This window comes from Arachis ipaensis, chromosome B08, assembly GCF_000816755.2.
Source record: "Arachis ipaensis cultivar K30076 chromosome B08, Araip1.1, whole genome shotgun sequence".
In the NCBI taxonomy this organism is placed as follows: Eukaryota; Viridiplantae; Streptophyta; class Magnoliopsida; order Fabales; family Fabaceae; genus Arachis; species Arachis ipaensis.
This window is the reverse complement of record NC_029792.2, coordinates 6,716,183-6,728,373: the sequence shown is the minus strand read 5'-3', so window position 1 is coordinate 6,728,373 and position 12,191 is coordinate 6,716,183. Positions and strand designations below refer to the sequence as shown.

The following is a 12,191-nucleotide window of genomic DNA, read 5'->3' as shown; positions in this document are numbered from 1 at the left end:
AATAAAATTATTTTGTACTATTTACAAAAATGATATTCTAATAAAAAATAATTAAATACCAATAGAGAAAATTTCATTTATAAATAGTAGATTACTTTCTCATAATAATAATTGTCTGTTATATTTTTTAGATTCATTAACAACTTAATTAAAGAGACATTATTATATGAAGAATATATAATACTGTCTTTTACACATGGGAAAGGGAACATTACTATATTGCATTGTTAATGATGGTGATGCTGTATGCTTTTTGGTTTTGTTCTTTTCCTTAAAACGTTTGACAGATGCTGTGTGCATACCCATACCAAACCTTTTTTTACAACTTAGCTTCTCCTCGAACCATGATGTTTAATTTCTCCCTAGGACTATTTTCTGTCTAGGTTCAATGAACATGACACTTCTTTTTCTTTTTTCTTTTTTCATATTTTCTAACTTTATGGTTATATAAGACCAATGCTCTTTTTTCTTTTCTCAGTGAGGAAAGGAGCTGAATTAGATCTTGAAGGGACAAGTGCCAACCCACTTTGTTTCTGAACTCATGAAGACATGAACTTGGCTATGTTTTTAGCCTTCATCATCTGCTTCATTCTCTGAGTGAGTTCATTGGTATGCTTCTTTATTTTTTTCTTCTTATTCATGTTGTTGATTCATTCCATATATAATTTTATTATGGATTATGTATTCTCTTCTTTTCGGTTCTTATTTTTCATCTAAATAAAAAGATATGAACTGAAAATATAAATTTTAAGTGGCTTATTTTTATGCTAATTATCACTAAGAAATGGCTTAGATCTCTTAATCAAAGGACTACTTTTGAACCTGTGAAATTCCAAAGCTACAAACTTTTGTATGTTGGCATTGATGGGTAAACTCTAACTTTGATTGATCCGATCCAATACATGTTTTATTTATAGGTTTTCAAATAAAGTGACCCATGATTATTCTATCAATCAATAATCAACTTTGACAGCTATATTAGCTGCATCCTTCCGAAACTCATCATAACCAATACAAATGGCTTATTTGTTATTAGTTGTTGTTGCTTTCAGATACTTTTTTATGCTCCTTTTCAATTTCTGTGATTCTATGAATATTCCTCTTGTATGCCAAATTTCAACACTATTAGATTCATATTTTAAGGGTTTTTTTTTTTCCCTTTTATCTTTTTGAACCTCTCTCTATTTGTGGTTATTTTAATTTGGAGAATAATTACTCTGAAAATTCAATTTTGGAACTAATGAAATAATAAAGCAGCACATAAGCCAGGAGATAGTTTCATAATAACCACTCGGTGTGGTATTTTTGGATCTAAAACATATTAATTAAGATGCTTAGTCATTGGTGGGTTTTAGATTTTGTGTACGGAGATGCCATTGACTAATGTTGTTTTCACATCTGAAAACTGATTATTTATCATGAAAGTAGCCAATGAAATTGCTCAAAACATAAGAAATCAAAATATAGAATATAGGAGTAGTACGGAAGAACAACCTTATCTTCAAATTGGAACTGGAAATCAAAGCCTTCTCCAATCACTGGTGCCGATCCTCATAAGTTTTGAAAAATGCTAAATTTGGGTAATTAAAAGAAGAGTTTAATTTTAATATACTCATAGAATAAAACATTTTATATAGACGTCTTTTGGATGATTATTTATTCGATCGATATAAATAATAGTTATTTTTTTTAATGTAACGTTATATAATTGAATATACTTATAAAACTACTTTGTATTAATACGGCATCAAAATTAAATTTAAAAAAATAATAATAACTAAAAATTTCTTATGCAAGTTAGGAACTAGATAGATTTTGACACGTAGCATAGTGGTTGCTAGTTGCTACCTTGCTAGCACTATACTACTACAACATAATATTAGAATGTTTTAAATGTATATGACATATTGGTGTTTTAGTAATCTTAACTGTCAATTTTAATTAATATTTATATATTTTTTTATAATTAAAATCAACAAATAAAATTATTAGAACACCGATGTACCTGACATACTTAAAATTCTTCTAAATATTTAACTAAAAAGTTGTAAATAACTTATAAAATTGTCGGGCCAACTTTCCAATAGAATATCTTCAACTGAAAATGGATGTATATTATATGCTTCTTAAGGCAGAGAAAGTATAACTTTATAAAGAATTTGCAGTTCCAAATATGATTGCGACATATCAAGGGTTATTTTAGTAGATGATTCTTGGATATATCTTGATTCGAATTCCAATCTACTTAAAATTTTGTTGAAGAAATTGTTATTAGGTTTTAAAATAATTTTTCTATTTTTATTTTTAATATTTTGTTTTCAATATTTAAAAAAAATGAAAAAAATAAAATTGTTTTATGTGTTTACCTTTTTTCTTAATAAAATTTAAGAAATAAAGATCTTTTGTGCAATATATATTGTACAGGAGGCTATGGCAGCAGAGAATGGCACAGTTGATGATAAGGAGATGATCATGACCACCAAGAACTTGGGATCTTCCATCTCATCAAATTCATTCACAACAATGATATATATGGTGCAGCTCCTGTTTGTGTTGTTGGATTTGACAACACATTTATATGGTTATGAACTGATCAAGTCATGGGATCAAGAAAATATTATAGACCCTCTTGTACTGGACAAGGATCTCAAATCCAACAATTGATGATTCCTTGTTGCTTATGAGATCCTATATATGTTCTTGTACTGCTCCTCATCAAGAGAGTTCCCCTTCTCAACTTCAAAATATTGGACACTGTTTTAATTATATTAATTAATTAATCGTTTTCTTAGCATTAAGCCTCTTTTTGAACGAATTCCACCCTTGTCGTAATACTAGTTAGTACACTACATGAGTTGCTATGCCGCATATATAATGTAATAAATTGAAGTTTATTAATGTTCTTTCTTGCATAACAGTTTCCTAGATTTGAATTCCTTAAGCAATTTTAATAATATGATGAGTTATTATTTTTATGATGCGGTTAGTGATAAGTTATTAATTTTAAGGGTCTTACTATATATCTAAGTATTTTTATCAACTAAATCTAATTAAATTTGTCTAAAATCAACAAAAACCGCTTAGTGAAATCACACTTATTTTTGTTTACGTGAAAAATAGTATCAAAATTTCTTAACTATAACACAATTTTTTTAATTTTAACACCTAAATTTCCTAAGGTTCTAAAGTTTCTTTTAACATTTTTTTTTGTTTATTGTTAAAAAGGATAAATAAAAAAAATGAAAGAACAAAGTTGCATAATTATTCCTTCTTTTTATTTGGTTTTTTTAATTCTTCGTAGAGGGTGAAACAATAAGAATTATAAGAGTGTGAAACAAGAAAATTATGAAAATAATAAGAAAAAGGAAGAAAATGAGTTGTTTGAAAAAAATATAAAAAAAAAATAGTACCAAAATTTTTTAACTGTGACTTAAAATTTTCTTAATTTTAAAATCGAAATCTCTTAGACGTGACACATAAAACAGAATGCTACAGTTTTTTTTTATTCTTTTTTGGAAGACGACGACGACATTAAAGAAGAATCGTGTAAACGCATAAAATAGAATGATGCATATTTTTCTTATTCTATTTTGAAAGAAGAAGAAGATGACGATGATATTAAAGGAGGAGGAGAAAGAGGAGGAGGTGGATGGTGATTATAATAATGAAAAAGGAAGAAGAGGAGGTGGAGAAAGAAGGAATGATGATGATGACGACGACGATGACGATGAGAAAGAAAAAGAAGAAAAGGAAGAAAAAGAATAACATACAAAAAAAATGCTTACTAAATGCTAACTTGGTTGGACTTGTTAAAAAAAAGATTTAGTTGTCTAATATTTCTATATTTTTAAATGAAAAGTTTTTTTTTCTATATTATAATACATACATGTAAAGTTAAGATATAATTGTGAAAAAAAAATCAAAATCAATTTGGATACAAAGTGATTAAATTGTCACTTTATAAAAGTAATAGAAGTTTGAAAAATGATCATTGGTCAAAGTTGTTCAAATAAATTAAGAAAAATCAAATCATAAATAGTTAAAGGAGTTTGAACATGCATGGTAGTAACAAAAGAATTTGAATACAACATCTTTAGAAAGTTGAACTTTGATGGAGCGAGCAATTTGTTCTTTGGTTATGAGTATTCAAATTAGAGTTGATGAGTTCATATACATATGATTGGTGGTTTGGTTGCATTCAAATTAAAAATTTACTGTTTGAATATAATTTGAGTGTTCACATACATATATATTGCAACAAGTTGAAACTTGCATATTACATGGATATGGTGATCGATGGATATTTTGTTACTAATTTTGTTCACATTAGCTGACTATATAAATGCTAAAGATTTGGTACCTTAAAGATGTGCAACTTCATAATGTAAGACAAGAAAGTTAAAAGGATATCTGTGTTAAAATTTAGTATCTATTTTGTTATTGTTTACTTCTGATTAGTTTGTGTTTGATCATCACTTTAGTATCTTATTAAGTGATGAAATTATGTATGTTAATTCTCTTGTGGCAATTTTATTTTTCTAACATCTTTATATGGTTTTTTTATATAAATAAATATGAAAAAAAATTTATTTACCAAAATACACAGCAGGAGAAATATTTTTCCAAATACGCAGGGCCAATTCAGGGGGACGCCCGCGAAATGGAGTTGCACTCCAATCCAGATCCGGCGGCCACGAAATGGGCCTAAAAAGCAGCAGGAGGCATGCAGCTCCCCAAGTCGCTCCTGGCATGCACGAAATGAACCATCTCAGCCCTGGCGCACACGAGTTAGACCACCTCAGGGGCAGCGGCAGCGAATTCTTTGTCTTGCAAGGTTCAAGTTTCCAAATCTGGGTCTTGCTCATTTGTCCTCGTCTGCCTGAGTTGCGAATTCTTTGTTCCTCTCAGGGTCTTCAATTTTCTGGGGTTCTACTGGTTTGAGGCTTTTGAGAAGATAGTTATGGAGGTTGGGTGAAATGAGTGGTGGAGGGTGGTTTTGGAAATGGGTTCCCCCTTTTAATGAATACATTGTTAGCACACTGTTATCACTTGTAGCTTCATGATTGTTAGGTTAGGGTTTCTAGTAGCTGCTCCAATTGCAACCTTTAAAATTCAGCAGCTGAATTTGAATAACTCCAAATCAGGTATTTTGTGAGTTTTAGTGTTTTACCTGTTTATTTGTTTGAGAATTTTTTATAATTATACATACTAATCATTGTACAGAGGTTTTTTCTACTTGTTTCATATTATGTTCAATCCTATAGTATAACCTTGGTCTTTATGTTAAACTCCATTATCAATATGCCACAGAACATGGCCAAGCAAGGATTAGAGAACATCAAAATTTTGCTTTATGGCTATATAGTGAAACAGGAACTTTCTCCTGAACTTTGTGGTATGATTTGACATTGTTGCAGAGGGAGGAGGAGGAGAAGAGGAGGTTAAGTTAATTAGCAATATAATCAATCAGTATAATAATTTTGAAGATGATATTCTACCTAAATTTGAACGTTTTCTATCTGGGGAGGTTGAGTTTTCTTGAGTACTATGGTTTGAAGGAGCAAGAATCAATTGCAGATTTACAAAGGCAGATACAAAATAAGATGGTGGAAATAGATATGCTTAATGTAACCATTGATTCCTTGTTGGAAGAGAGGAAGAAGCTACAGAGCTTCAGCCAAGGACGAACTTGAGGTGGCTAGAAGCAAGATCAATTCGCAGACCATCGTGTGCGCCACAAACGAAATAGCCAATTTGCGGACGCCGCCGACGAGATGGACCCAATTCGCTGCCGCTACCCCTGAGGTGGTCCAACTTGTGTGCGCCAGGGCTGAGATGGTCCATTTCGTGCATGCTAGGAGCGACTTGGGGAGCTGCATGCTTTCTGCTGCTTTTCAGGTCCATTTCGTGGCCGCCGGATCCGGATTGGAGTACAACTCCATTTCGCGGGCGTCCCTCCTAAATTGGCCCTGCGTATTTGGGAAAATATTTCTACTGCTGCGTATTTTGGTAAATAAAGTTTTTTTCATATTTATTTATATCAAAAAGCCTCCTTATATTCATTCAATATTATAAAGGTTTTATATGTTTGACACATCAATTATGTAAAATGTTTCTTATTAAACTTATTATCAAAATATCATTCTTTTCAAACTATTATTTAAGTTTAATTTTATTCTTATAGCTAATTTTTTTCGTATCTGATGTAACTAAGACAATTAGACTTAGCTTCTAACTATTCTTTCTTTGTTAAAATATGTTTACCTCCAAGGTGTGCTTGTATTTTGTCGGATGACTTGGAGGATTGACATGCACCAAGAGCACCACCACCTGCGGCCTAAGTGGGAAACGAAGAACCATGGAGAGGAGGGATGGGCGGAAATGGAGCTAGATTAACTTTGAGGGAGGAGAAAAAAATATATATAATTAACAAAAATTAAAATAAAAATTTTAAGGGAGACTAAACTAAAATTTATGTATAATTTGTAAGAAAAATTTGATGGTTGAAAAAAGTCATTGTCCTCTTGTGATGTATGAGGCTCCGCCTCTGGAGATAGGTGAGGGCTAAGGTCAGAGGTGGACGGAAGTTGAAGGGTCAAAGTAGTTTGCACTTTGCACCACCTAATAAGCTAAGGCTAGCTGTACCACTGATGGATGGTGAATATAAGGATGGTGGCAACGATTGTGGTGATGAAGAAAAATAATAGCTCCGTAATAAGTCTAATTATAGATCAGGCTGCAATTAAGAAAATTGGGCCAACTCACGAAATTGAATCAGTGCAAACAGCAGAGCACAAACCAATGAGAACCAGAAAAATTTCATCTTGGATGAAGGACTTTGTTAGTAAGTGAAAAATAGGGTGCAAAACAAGGGATTATTTCTCAAGGCTGAGCTGGAGAATTAGTTAGAGGGATTTTATAGAGGAGAGGAATCAATTATATTACGTAAGAAATGTATTTGTGATATTGTTCATAAGGAGTTTATCCTTGACTTGAAAAGAGAATTATCTTTGACACTCACTCTTCCATCTATTTCCATTTCCATTCAGTAATAATCATAATCTATACACTTCTACAGCCTTAATAATTACATTTCTACATTACTCTGCATTAGTCATTGGTTGTCTATCTTTGTTGCTCTCGTTGAGAGGGAACATGGCCTCCGATGAACTTTGGCAATAGGAAATCGCTGCTCTGCAACGGAATCATGTGGAGGTCGCAAGTCACGTCTCCATGACGGCATCGCATATGGACAGACTGGAGGGTTTGGTGAGAGAAATTCGAAGCATGCTGTCTGAAGCACTCAAACTGAAGCAAGTAACCCCGATCTGTGATGAAGGCTCTTCACATCTTCGACACCAACAACAATTCTACCAACCTAGAGGTACAAAAGTTAATTTACCCATTTTTTTATGGTGATAGTAATGTGAATGAATGAGTTTTTAAAGTAAAAGAGTATTTTGAATGGTTTGTGGTACTTGAGGAGATGAGATTAAGAATAATTTCCTTCTGTTTGTCAGAAACTGCCTATGCCTAATATCGTTGGAGGGTCAATAATAACATTGCATATACTTGGGAGTCTTTTTTGGATGCATTACTTGTCAGGTTTGGACGGAACCAGTACTATGATCCCAAGGCTACCCTCAAAGAGTTGAAGCAAACAGGTACCATAGAAGAGTATTAAGGACAGTTTGAAGATCTTACCAATTAGGTTACTAGACTCAGTGAGGATTGGGTGGTGTCATTATTCATTGTTGGCCTTCAAGAGTACCTGAAATGCAAAATTATTATTAGCTAAGCCGATATCGTATATTCATGCAGTTTCATTAGCAAAGCAGTTTCATTAGCAAAGATATATGAGCAGAAGTATACAGCCAATTCAAATCCAAAATCTATCAGCCACACATCACCAAACCTCATCAAACCTATCCAAACTACTCCAATAATCCCTCCTTAAATCGATACCTGACAAACAAGCGATCCAACCTTAGTCCCATGTCTTTCTCCCACACACAGCCAAACACTAATACTAGAAATCCCACATCAAACCCCCTTTTAAGAAATTGTCAGTTGCTGAAATTAAGATGAAGAGAGACAAGGGCCTCTGTTACTACTGTGAGAAAAAGTGGTCACCAGGACGTAAATGTAAAATTTTTTGTTACTTGTTGATTGGAGAGGAAGAAATGCACGAGATCCTTAAAGAACCTGAACCTAAATTGATTCAAACTTTGGGTGCAGAGATGCCGGTTGTAGTGTATGTCGTGCAACCAGAAATTAGTTTGAACGCCGTGGTAGGTCAATACCAGCCTACCACCTTTCGCGTGAAGGGCACGTACAATGGGCAGCCGGTTATGGTGTTGATTGACGAGGAAGTTTCTATAATTTTGTGAAAGCAAGTGTGGCGGAGAAACTCCACTTTCCGATTCAGCAGACCACGCCACTTCAGGTACTAGTAGGCAATGGAGATGTAATTGGTTGTAAGGCGTATTGCGAGAATATTCCCTTGGTAGCAGAGGGGTACTAATTCTCCATTAACACTTTTGTGTTGGATCTTCAAGGGGCTGATATAGTTCTCAGAGTTCAGTGGCTGATGTGCCTCGGCTATGTTACCACACATTATGGATTGCTTACTATGGAATTTGTGGTGAATAACATCACGGTAAAGCTACAGGGTGAACGGTTGCTTCAAGCTGACACTATGAGTAACAAACTATTTCAAAAGATGCTTTCGTAGGAGGTTGTCACCACTCTGCCATCTTAAGGTGGTGACAGAGGATAAGGAAGGAGACACTCCGGTGCAGCAAAAAATACAACGAGTTTTAGAAGAGTTCGAAAAGGTTTTTGATGAACCAACTCAGCTGCCACCCAACCGGGACATAGACCATGCTATCACCCTACTGCCAGGGTCACAACCAGTGTGTGTTCGACCCTATCGGTACCCTTATTTTCAGAAGGAGAAAATTAAACATTTGGTAGCAGAGATGCTAGAGGCGGGAGTAATCCGAGAGAGTCAAAGTGCATTTTACAGCCCTGTTTTACTAGTTAAGAAGAAGGATGGGAGCTGGAGATTCTGTGTCGATTATAGAGCATTAAACGCTATTACTATTCTGGAAAAATTTTCCATTCGGGCCATTGATGAGATACTTGATGAACTCTTTGGTGCAGAATACTTCTCTAAGATTGATTTGAGATCCGGTTACCACCAAATCCGAATGAATGAGGATTCGGTTCACATGACGGCTTTTCACACCCACCAAGGGCATTATGAGTTTGTAGTCATGCCCTTCGGTCTCACTAATGCCCCTTCAACATTTTAGGCTACTATGAATAAGGTTTTTCAGCCTTATTTGAGAAAGTTTGTTGCTATTTTTTTATGATATTCTTGTCTATAGCAAGACTTGGGAGGACCACTTGCACCATCTCAGACTGACCTTTACTGTCTTATCCCAGCACCAGCTGTTTGCTAAGAGATCAAAGTGCCTCTTTGGTCAAAAGCAAGTGGAGTATTTAAGTCATGTTGTTGGGGCAGATGGAGTGAAGGTTGACCCGTCTAAAATAGAAGCAATTCAAGTATGGCCAATGCCAAGTTCTCTCAAACAACTTAGGTGCTTTCTTAGATTAACGGGGTATTATTGCAAGTTTGTGGCTAAGTATGTCCAAATTGCTCATCCCTCGACTGAGTTACTTAAGAAAAATAATTTCCATTGGGGCGAAGAGGCGAATAGAGCTTTCGAGCAGTTGAAGGGTGCAATGATTCATACCCCAGTCCTAGCGTTACCAAATTTTTCTAGGCCTTTTCTGGTAGAGATAGATGTATCCCATAAGGGCATTAGTACAGTGTTAATGTAGAATGGACATCCCCTAGCCTATTTTAGTAAGAAACTGACATAGAAAATGAGTCTTGCTTCAGCTTATATCAAGAAGCTTTATACAATTACGCAATCTGTGGCTAAGTGGCGCCACTATTTATTGGGAAAGAAGTTTATTATCAAAATTGACCATCAAGGGTTAAAGGAACTAATGTCGAAGGTGGTTTTAACGCTAGAACAACAATACTACTTGGCAAAGTTGTTGGGCTATGAGTTTGATATTGAATACAGGGCTGGCAGATTGAATCAGGTTGCTGATGCTCTCTCCCATCACCCTAATTCAGAGTCTCAATTCGTATTTTGTAGCTTCATTATGGTTTAAACGGATCTGATGGATTCTCTCAAAAGGGCTAATGCTCACTGCCCTACCATACTACAATTACATCAGCAACTTAAAGAGGGCAAGCTTAGCACGGATTATGGGGAACGGGATGGACTGCTCCTATATCAGGGAAGGCTCTAGGTTCCTGATTATAATGGGTTACAAGAATTACTCCTACATGAGTTTCACAAGTCAATACGTGGAGGTCATGGCGGACTACTCAAAATGTATAAATCAATGGCGAAATTATTCTTTTGGCCTAGAATGCAGACTGCTATCCAAAAATTTGTTGAACAATGCTGGGATTGTCAAATTACCAAGTATGTTCCTGCACGTCTCCATGGACTATTACAACCACTTCCAGTGCTAGAACATCCGTGGGTGGAGATCTCTCTCGATTTCACTGTGCAATTACTAAAATCTGCTGGGTATACTGCGATATTAGTGGTGGTGGATAGATTTATTAAGGTGGGACATTTTACTGCTCTTAAACCAAGATTTACAGTGAAGGATACAGCCAAGGCATTCATCAATTATGTGGTCAAGTTATATGGATTTTCGGTTACTATGGTTTTGGATAGAGACCCTATTTTCCAAAGCAAGTTTTGGAAAATCTTGTTCGAGTTTAGTGGTACCAAGCTTAGCTATAGCACTGCCTATCATCCACAGAGTGACGGTCAGACTGAGGTAGTCAATCGCACATTGGAGCAATATCTCAGAGTCTTCACGCACTCTTATCCGAATTAGTGGTCCTCTTTTCTCACCTGGGCTGAACTCTGTTACAACAGCTCTTACCACTCCTCTCTTACTATGTCACCACATGAGACACTCTATGGGTTTCCGATGAGAACCCTGCCTGGATACTATCCAGGGGCCACCAAAGTCCTTGCCGTGGATGAATTTTTGAGGGTGCGCAAAGCACTACATCGGAAATTGCGTTATTCCCTTCAACGTGCACAAGGAAAAATGAAGAAATAAGTGAATTAACACCGCTGGGAGAAAAGCTTCGATATTGAGGATTGGGTTTTGTTGAAAGTTCTCCTAAGAAATTCCTAACCCACAATACCCACAATAAATTGCAGAAGTGTTTCTATGGTCCATTCCAGGTCACCCGATGTTCCATGTCGCGGTGTTGAAGCAGTTCCACGGGGATCCTCCAGTTGAGCCAATCACGGTGCCATATCTCCAATCGTCGCTGCAACTGCGTCCAATCGCCATCTTCGATAGTCGTTCCATGGCTTTTGATGAGGGTGTGCAAACTCAAGTCTTGGTGGATTGGGAAGGGGCTTCCAAGGACGAGACCATGTGGGAAGACTTGGAGGAGTTGACGAGGTTATTTCCTGAGATCAACCTTGAGGACAAGGTTGTGTTGGAGGATGGGCTAGTTGATAGCTCCACAATAAACTCAATTATCGATCAGGCTCCAATTGAGGAAATTGGGTCAACTCATGAAATTGAACCAGTACAAACAGTAGAGCCCAAACCAATGAGAACCAGAAAAGCCCCATCTTGGATGAAGGACTTTGTTAGTAAGTAAAAAATAGGGTGCAAAACAGGGAATTATTTCTCAAGGCTGAGTTGAAGAATTAGTTAAAGGAGTTTTATAGAGGAGAGGAATCAATTCTGTTGCGTAAGAAATATATTTGTAATATTGTTTGCACGGAGTTCATCCCTGACTCGAAAAGGAAATTATCTTTGACATTCACTCTTCCATCTATTTCCATTTCCATTCAATAATAATCATAATCTATACACTTCTTCTACAGCCTTAATAATTATATTTCTACATTATTCTGCATTAACTATTGGTTGTCTATCAAAAAATAACTATTTATATAGTTAACCACAAATAAATACTAATATGATTCTCAAATATTTTTATTTATTTCGAAGGAATTGTTGAAATTGAAGATATTTAGATTGTTAGACAACTTGTTAGTTGGGTCCTATATATATGTCTATAAAAAATATTTGATAATAAAAAAATTAATAAAAGTAGT

The 12,191-nt window shown here is 35.2% G+C and overlaps 1 long non-coding RNA gene across 1 annotated transcript; it reads left to right on the top strand.

Annotated features, from left to right (window-relative positions):
- On the top strand, nucleotides 306-2,917 carry LOC107614450. The gene is made up of 3 exons (XR_001614444.2): nucleotides 306-383; nucleotides 479-609; nucleotides 2,425-2,917. It is a non-coding gene; the product is annotated as an uncharacterized LOC107614450 (long non-coding RNA).